The sequence below is a fragment of the Pimephales promelas genome, chromosome 12 (genome assembly GCF_988280905.1).
Source record: "Pimephales promelas chromosome 12, fPimPro1.hap1.1, whole genome shotgun sequence".
NCBI classification, from domain to species: domain Eukaryota; kingdom Metazoa; phylum Chordata; class Actinopteri; order Cypriniformes; family Leuciscidae; genus Pimephales; species Pimephales promelas.
Genome location: NC_142780.1, coordinates 28,202,869 through 28,211,081, shown reverse-complemented (window position 1 = coordinate 28,211,081; position 8,213 = coordinate 28,202,869). Strand labels below are relative to the sequence as shown.

Genomic DNA, 8,213 nt, shown 5'->3' with positions numbered 1-8,213 from the left:
GACATTGTTTTGCTCATCGAATTAACGTTGAACCAACGTCAGACGCGTCATTCTTTCAAAACTAACGGAAAATCAACTTGAAATCAACGCGTTGTTTCAACGTTATGAAAGCAAACCAATTTTCGATTTTCATTTAGCTTTGAAGAGTGCCGCGTCTGACGTTGGTTCAACGTTAATTCGATGAGCAAAATCAACGTTGTTTCAATGTCACGAGAGACGTCGTTTCCACGTTGATTCAATGTCAGTTTGCTGTCTGGGAAATTATACTAAATATTTCAAAACATATAAATATTAACATATAAACATATTCCAAAAACACTTTCCCCCTTTAAAAGCTTCAATGTATTGAGCTATTAGCTTGCGATTAGCGATTAGCTTGACAGATAAACTTAGCTCGTAGCTTTCCAACACCATTCAGTTGTTTCTGTAATGAAAACAGCTCTTATTTTCTCTCTGACAAGACTGTTATTTATGTCTTTCCTTATACTTTGTGTTTCTGTGTTTCTTGAGTAACTGAGTTTGTAAACAGGTGACACTGCTTGATGCTAATCTGTCTAATTTATAGCCCTATTGTGCATCCTCTCTGGAAGACATAGAGTTCAGTTTAATGCTCTCACAGTTCACCTTCCCAAAAGGTAAATACATGTTTCATGTTTTAGATCAATTAACAGGCTAATAGCTAAGGGGAAGATACAGAAGAAAGAAGGCATCCCAGAGTATCTTTTTCCCCTCCGAGTTTAATGATTTGCCTGTAGCCTGGACATTTGGCATGCGTGGAATGTTTGTCTCCACATCCAGACCCATTGTGTCGGAGGAAGAGAAAACTAGAGGAAAAGATCTACGTGCCTTTCTCAGGATGGGTGTTTGTCCATTTTGAAGCTGATCAATGAATGAAAGAAGATGATTGTTTCAAAGCATCCCGAAGGTCCTGCGTAAACCCAAAGCAGCAGCTGGTTTCACTTTACCTGCTTTCTCGATGCACAGAACCCCACCGTAATAGGTACAATTTCTAAAAGTTATTTTTCTTTCAGAAAATGCCTGTTTCTCTTGTGCTCTCTCTCCCATTCTGTCCCTGGGACACCCCATTCATTCATTTTTTATTAAACTTCAGCACTCCCTGTGCTCATTTCCGTTCCCAGGTCCGTTCCTGTGGTTTTAGTGGTGGAGTAGAGGGATCGCATAGGGCTCTTCTCACAGACTGACATGGCGACTGGAACAGCTAAACCTGGAGCTGGAATCTACACTGAAGGGGTTTTGGAGGTTGGTTAGAGGCCAAGGGCTTGAACTTTGGGCATAAGTCACCTGTTATTCAAAGAAACAATTCACACATTTAATAAAAATACAAAACAGGCTTAGACAGATGCTCTGTTCCAAAAACCTAGTGAGCTCCCCGAGGAGGGAGTATTTTAACGCATCATAAATTTGTTCCTGATGCAACCCGTCTGAAAAAGTAGCTAACTTAATTATGCGGTCTCCTAAGTTACCCAAGAAAGCAGCATCACATGCACCATCCGTAGAAAGTGTGATCACTGCAATGCACTTTGTGATAAAGTAAATGCAAAATGGTGGATGAAGTGAGAGAAATTAACTTGGCAGTCTTATTGAAATTGGAGTAAACATGATGGGTTTTGAAACAGAGCTGACTTAAAGAAAGTCTGGTGTTCAGGTATTTTAAATTATCAAGCAATGCACACTATTGCTCAAAAGCAAGGATTCAGCAAGGACGCATTCATTTTTTGTCTAAAGTGTAAAGAATGTTTCAAAGCAAATGAACTGTTTTAATCAACATTGAAACTATAAGAAATGCTTCTTGAGAAGCAAATCAGCAAATAATGATTTCTGAAGGATCATGTGACACTGACTGGAGAAATGACTGTTGAAAATTCAGTTTTGCCATTACAGGAATTTTTACTGTATTTTCAAATCAAATAAATGCACCTTGGGTAAGATTTTGATTGTCTTCTTTTTTTTCCTTCTTTTTTTCTTTTACCGCAGATTTAAGACTTTAATATCATTGAAATTGTATCAAACTCACTAGACAACACTTTTTATGCTCAGTGTGAACTCAGTGGCTAGGTGATAAATAAAATTCACCATATTTACAATGATTTTGCTGGTGATTTATGCATCTTTGTAGACACTGCAATGATATTAATACCATTTAACTTCCTAAAGACAATGTCAAATTTTGTGGTCAATAGTTTTAATAGTTTCTTTGAATTCAATTTAGGTAACAAAATGCAGTTTGATTCATTCCCGAGAATCAGTTCAATCAGGGAATTGATTCAAATAAAACCGTTTGCATCATCACTCAACTGTTTTCAGAAATCCTTCCAGCAACTTTATCAAAAGTATAAGCATGCTATTACAAGCACGGAAGGTTGCATTTACGTTTCTTTATTTGTCAATTTCTTATTTTCAAATTGTTTGACATCTAGAGGTAACATCATTTAATGCATTGGCTAAGCTAATCCTCCTGTTGGCTAATTGGTTTAAATCTCTATTTACTTTTCTGTCACTTTGAGCCTTCATGTGTTATAGTGGGAGTAGGAATAGGGAGCCCCCAGGACATACAGCGTGAAAGATTATTCATCATGTAACAACAGTAAACTTCCTTCTCGCCTGCAGATGCCAAGCTGTTCTCCTAATGAGATGCATACCAGCACTGAAGCCTGTGAGACAGATTGGGCCTCCTGCTAGTCCGTTCCACCTCGGTCAGAGACCTTCCACTGCCCTGCAGGCAATGCAGCCACAGCTTCACTCTCTTCCCATCATGCTCCACTGCTGCTTACCTTGTGCTCCGCCTACATCACTCATGCACATCCTCACAGGTCTGTTAACCCCATACAGACTTATAGGCGAGACGTTCTGGAGGAATTTATTGTGGATTTTGGGAATCAAGAACTGGTTCTTATTCAAAACTGGTTCCATTCATGATGTTGATGTGATTCACCTTTTAATGCATGAATGTTTCGTCAATCTTTATTACATATTCGGGTCTTTAGCTACCCGAATCTGTATCTAACGCGCATGGATCTCCACCTGTCGTGAATCGCGAAACTATAAAACTCTCCTCATATTAGAGTAACAAATAAATTAAAGCATATTTTGTTACCTTTTGAAGCTTGGAAGTGTTCAGTTTGAGAAGGTGTGTTATACCATCACTGCTGTCCTCGTCAGAACTCATTTCCCCCAGAACATTAAGCATCTGGCTCATGTCCGTGATCTCAACCATATTCTCAAAACATCTTCAATTATTTTGATCGCTGACAGCTTCTTCATCAGATCCACAAACAATATATTTATATTAAATATCACATATATTTTAGTACTTGCTCTGCAGTAAATCGCTGACAATGAGCATTTTCAAGTTATGCTGATGATACGTCCTATTCTTTTGTTTCCTGCCTGCAGTAACTATAAGTGAAACGTCACTTCATCATTGTGTATCAGACATTGCCATCTTGAGGAATAAAGGAGAATTGCACTTATTCAGTCATCAAATATTCAATTATTGCCATGCAGAAAAAATATTCTCACACTTACACACCCAGGGTTGTTAGCGACCTTATACCCCTTTTTACAAAAAATGTATGGGAAAACAGGCATTCTTTTATAATTGTATTATTTTTTTTCTTGTTAGATTTTTTATAATGAATTTACTGAGGAATACTGAGAAGGCTGATGGATAACTTTAAAAAATAAATGAGGAGGAGGGCGTATGAATGATGGCCCGGGTCACTAAACACATGAGGTATGCGTTTAAGGGTAAACGGTTCTCAAACATCACCATTTCTCTTCTACTGTCTCAATGCTGACAAAACGCTAAACATTCAGCTAGTGCAGTCTGATTGGAGACCAGATGAGCATATTGTTTTAATTAAATTGGTCAAAAAGACTCTCATGACTAGTTTTATTAATAGACGTATTAGTTTAAGTCGATTAGTTTGAATCATTCTAATGAGTCACTCAAACACTGAATAATTATTTGATCGTGAGAAGTGTTGTTTTGGGATTATTTCTATGTAGTTATTATTAGGCTATTTAATAATTATTTGAATTTGCTTTTATTTTCACATTCTCAAATTTCTTTTAAATTTCAGTTTTGGTCATTTTTTATGTGCTTTTGTCACTTTTAATAGTTTTTTTATATTTCTTCATTATTTTATTTCACTTTTAATTTGAGTAATTTCAGTACTTCAGGTTAAACTTTAAACGTTAATACATTTTCTAACTTAAGTTTTTCATCTAAGCCTTATTTCAATTACTAAAAGCTATTTTTAATAGTTTTAGTTAACAATAACACTGTTTGTGAGGCTTAAATCAATGTAATATGAACTGATTGGTATGATTTTTTATTTTATTTTTGTTCCATATTTAGACAAATGATTGCTTCCACAAAAGTACTAAAGGAATTGTTATTACAATTATTGAGGAACCAAATTGAGGAGTCGTTTGGTGAAGTAACAATCTGAACTAGATTTCCATCCCTTGTGAATCTGAATGGTCCTTTCATTCTGAAAAAGATCTTCCTGTGCTTCGAATGTACAGCATGATGAGTTGGAAACATTGGTTCAGTGTTGTACTGGTTCAGATCGTTCAAATTGTTTAATTGATTATGAAATGCCAGTTTTAGCTGTGACCCAGTTTTGTGGTTATGTGTGCATTTACAAATGCCCACTTTTGTGGGGTATTGATTTCCACAACCTTAGTCACTAGGGAAAAACAGCTGCTGGAAATTCCAGACTGCTTGTAACTTTCTTCAGAACATGACATTTAAAAGAAAACATTCTAGAAAAGACCACATGAGAACAACCGCTAAATTCTGGCTTTGCGCTTGACCTCTCGCTGGCTTGAAAAGCACACTCTCTGACTTTCCACTGGCCTGGTAATGATATGTCAATATCACAAGTCATGTACAGTTGTATCGCATGTGGAAATCATAGTTTATACCTATTTATTCCCATTTTGAATGAATCTCTTTAATGTGGATTGTTCAAGATCCACTTTACCACTCTTGCAAAGTTGCAAAGTTCCCTCTCTTTTGTCAAGACTAAGAAGTCTGTCTGTTGAAGTTAAAGGTCGGATTTCATCCTTCGTTTCATTGGATTTGAAATGACAAATGCACCGAATGGCAACGCTCCAGAAACGATCCTTATCCAATCGCACAAACCCTACAGTGACTGTCTATTCTGATGGTTTTCGACTTTATTTTCTTTGAAGACTTAACCCAAACACAAGCTTTCATTTATTTTCCTTCCCGAGGAGTGTACACTTTGGGATATTGTCTGGCTTGCTGATTGTTTTGAGAGGAGCTTCATTGTGTGAAATCTTTCCCTTGCCTAAAACAACAGAATGTGGGAAAAGGTGGTGGTGGGGGGAGTTTGCCCACTCTTGCCTTTCTTGATTTCCATCCAAGTTTGCTGCAGTTAATGTGGTTACAGGCAGGGCCTGGCCAGTTTTCTCTCCCACTGAGCTCTATCGAACTGTGCATTATTTTTTTCCCCACTTCAATTTCATATGTCACAGCATCAGGGGGTGGGAATGAATGATATTTACAGGTATGAACTATATTTTCTCACCATGGAGCAGCAGTGTATATATACGCATCCCACAAGGGTTACATTCCCTTAAAAGTAATTGTTTTCTAAAATCATTTGTTTTAGTACTGCACATGCTAACACTGCGCAATTTAGAGTAAATTACATTGCACAAGTTGTCCGTACATTGTTTTGATATTGCAAGATTTTAGGTTGACAAGGTGAAACATAATGATTGCACAGACGCTTCTACTTTGTAATTGTGCTGCTTGAATTTTAAAGGGGCCACGACATGCTTTTTAAAATTATTTTAATATTATTTGATCCTTGAGGTTCAGTTCAATTTTTTTTTATCAAATAAAAACACACACACACACAAAAAACAAATATGGAGAAAAACTATTATTTTTAATCTTCATTCTGACCCTCTGTCTAAAACTATCTGTTTTTACGGGGCGGCTCCTTTAAGGCTTGTCAGTAAACAGCCACTGTTATGATTGGCTGACGACATTACATAGGAAACTGTATCAAGGCCGAAACATTATCCATATAAAACTGCTTCATCTTTCAACAAAAGTTTCTTTAAAGAGAAACTTTAAAGAAAGTGATGAAGGAGATGGCGTATGCAGAGGGGTGGCAGGCGGAGAAACATCTGCTCGGTTTTTAACAAAAAGGAAACGTTCAAATCGCTTAAAACAGACGCGATAGCTGATTCGAACGAGTGATGTTCGACGGCGGCATCCATCGTTGTAATGCAGGCTCCAAAATATGCAGCGCTTCAAAATCCCAGCGCTGTCGTCATTATGTAAAGCCCGCCCCAACGTTTCTGATTGGTGCTGCGATTTCGACGGATTGGAAGTGAGCTTGAATGAGCTCTTTGCCAGACTAACTTTCAGAGCAAATCTAAATTTGCCGGAAGTTGTCTGGGTTTTTCCAAACTAAATGAAGATAACTTTGAATGATAATTATATTAACATCACTGAGTGAACGTTCATATCTTTGACTGAAGCTAGGATGTTAGTTCAGTGAAGATTTCATTTTAACTGGGAAGTCCTGGTCTGATGATTTGTTAAACTTGGACACTAGTTCGATAATTATTTTTTTTCAGGAACAACTCCCTGACTGACTAATATGATATTCTCCAAAAATCTAAATTATTTGGCTTTGGAGAACATATGCTTCCATGTCATTTAATCACATTGGACATTTTGTGAAAAGGCCTTTAAACTGTTTTTGAAGTCAGTGGATGTAAGGTTGATCCCTTTGGGGTTTCCTCCCTTCTTCACCCCTCAGTTTTGCTCTTGTTCAGTGTACTTTCCAAATATGTTTGTTTTCGTTCACCCCTGCCACAGCACAAGCAATGGATTGTCTGTCAAGGGTGGGAAAAGGTCTGAATCTTCTCACTCCAGACATCGACCCAGGTCAGATCCTAACAGTTCTTCTCCGTCCAGAGCAACAAAAAAAAAATGTTCCAAATTTTGTGGAGGAGTCAGGAATGTGTGTCATGTGTTAAATGGCTGAGGCTGCACTCCTGAATTTAAAAATGAATTATCTCTGGGAACGAGAATACATTTCTGCTGGTGGCTCTCTGTCTCACACTAAACCAGTTCAATGATGTTCAACAGATACAATTACAGAAAAAAAAGAAAACACAACTTATGAAATTGTGCCTGCTCACGGTCTGCCTCAAGCAAGCCCAGCGCTGTTCACAGCCCAGCTTCTGATTAATTGTGCAGCTTTGGATTTGTGAGAGTCCGACTGTTTTTCCAGATGATGTTAGTGTTACTGGGAGAGAGAAAGAGTGAAATGGAACAAAAAAATGAGAAAGACAATGGCTATGTTTCGAGTATACACTTCATAATACTACTACTGTGACCAGTAAATAGCCTACATTTGTTGTGATAATTTGCCAAACTCTTTAGTACAGAACCATTTAGCAGTGGTGGACAGTAGGCCTACCTCAGTATTTTTACTTGCTTTATGTAGGCCTTAAAGGAGTCGTTCACTGTTAAAAAAAACTTTTGCTGATAATTTACTCATCCCCATGTCATCCAAGATATCCATGTCTTTCTTTCTTCAGTCGAAAAGAAGGTTTTTGATGAAAACATTCCAGGATTTTTCTCCATATAATTGACTTTACTGGTAACCAAATGATTCAAGGTCCAAAAGACAGACATCTTGGATGACATAGGGGTGAGTAAATTATCAGCAAAAGTTTTTAAAAAGTGAACTACTCCTTTAAGTCTGCCATTTTCTGTAGGCCTATCAAGGCAGACTTTTCTTTATCAATAGGCTAGTATTTTTTATTTTGGGCTACTTTTACTTCACTAAATTCCAAAGCTTTTTACTGCACTACATTTCTTTAAAAAAAAAATAATAAATAGTATATCATTCCTCGTTATTTTGATCTAAATAAATCGTCACCCACTCAGAGACACGGTAGCGGTGTCCGATTCGTGAACAAGCAGATTCTTCAAAGTTCAAACTGTTCAATCGGTTCCCAAATCGCACTGAACGAATCATTCGTAACTTGGACTGATTCGATTGGAGCTTTTCTCGAGTCAACAACTCACTGATTCAAATGATCAATTCCGAGCGAGTCTCCAATTAACAATTCACTGATGAGTTCACAAGTCTGACTGATAATGAATGAGCTTAGAATGGGAGATCTTC

At 37.4% G+C, this 8,213-nt stretch overlaps 1 long non-coding RNA gene across 1 annotated transcript; it reads left to right on the top strand.

Annotated features, from left to right (window-relative positions):
• Positions 1 to 420: 420 nt before the first annotated feature.
• LOC120462117 (uncharacterized) lies at positions 421 to 3,622 on the top strand. The gene is made up of 3 exons (XR_005618312.2): positions 421 to 1,000; positions 1,140 to 1,260; positions 2,629 to 3,622. It is a non-coding gene; the product is annotated as an uncharacterized LOC120462117 (long non-coding RNA).
• The last annotated feature ends 4,591 nt before the right edge of the window (positions 3,623 to 8,213 follow it).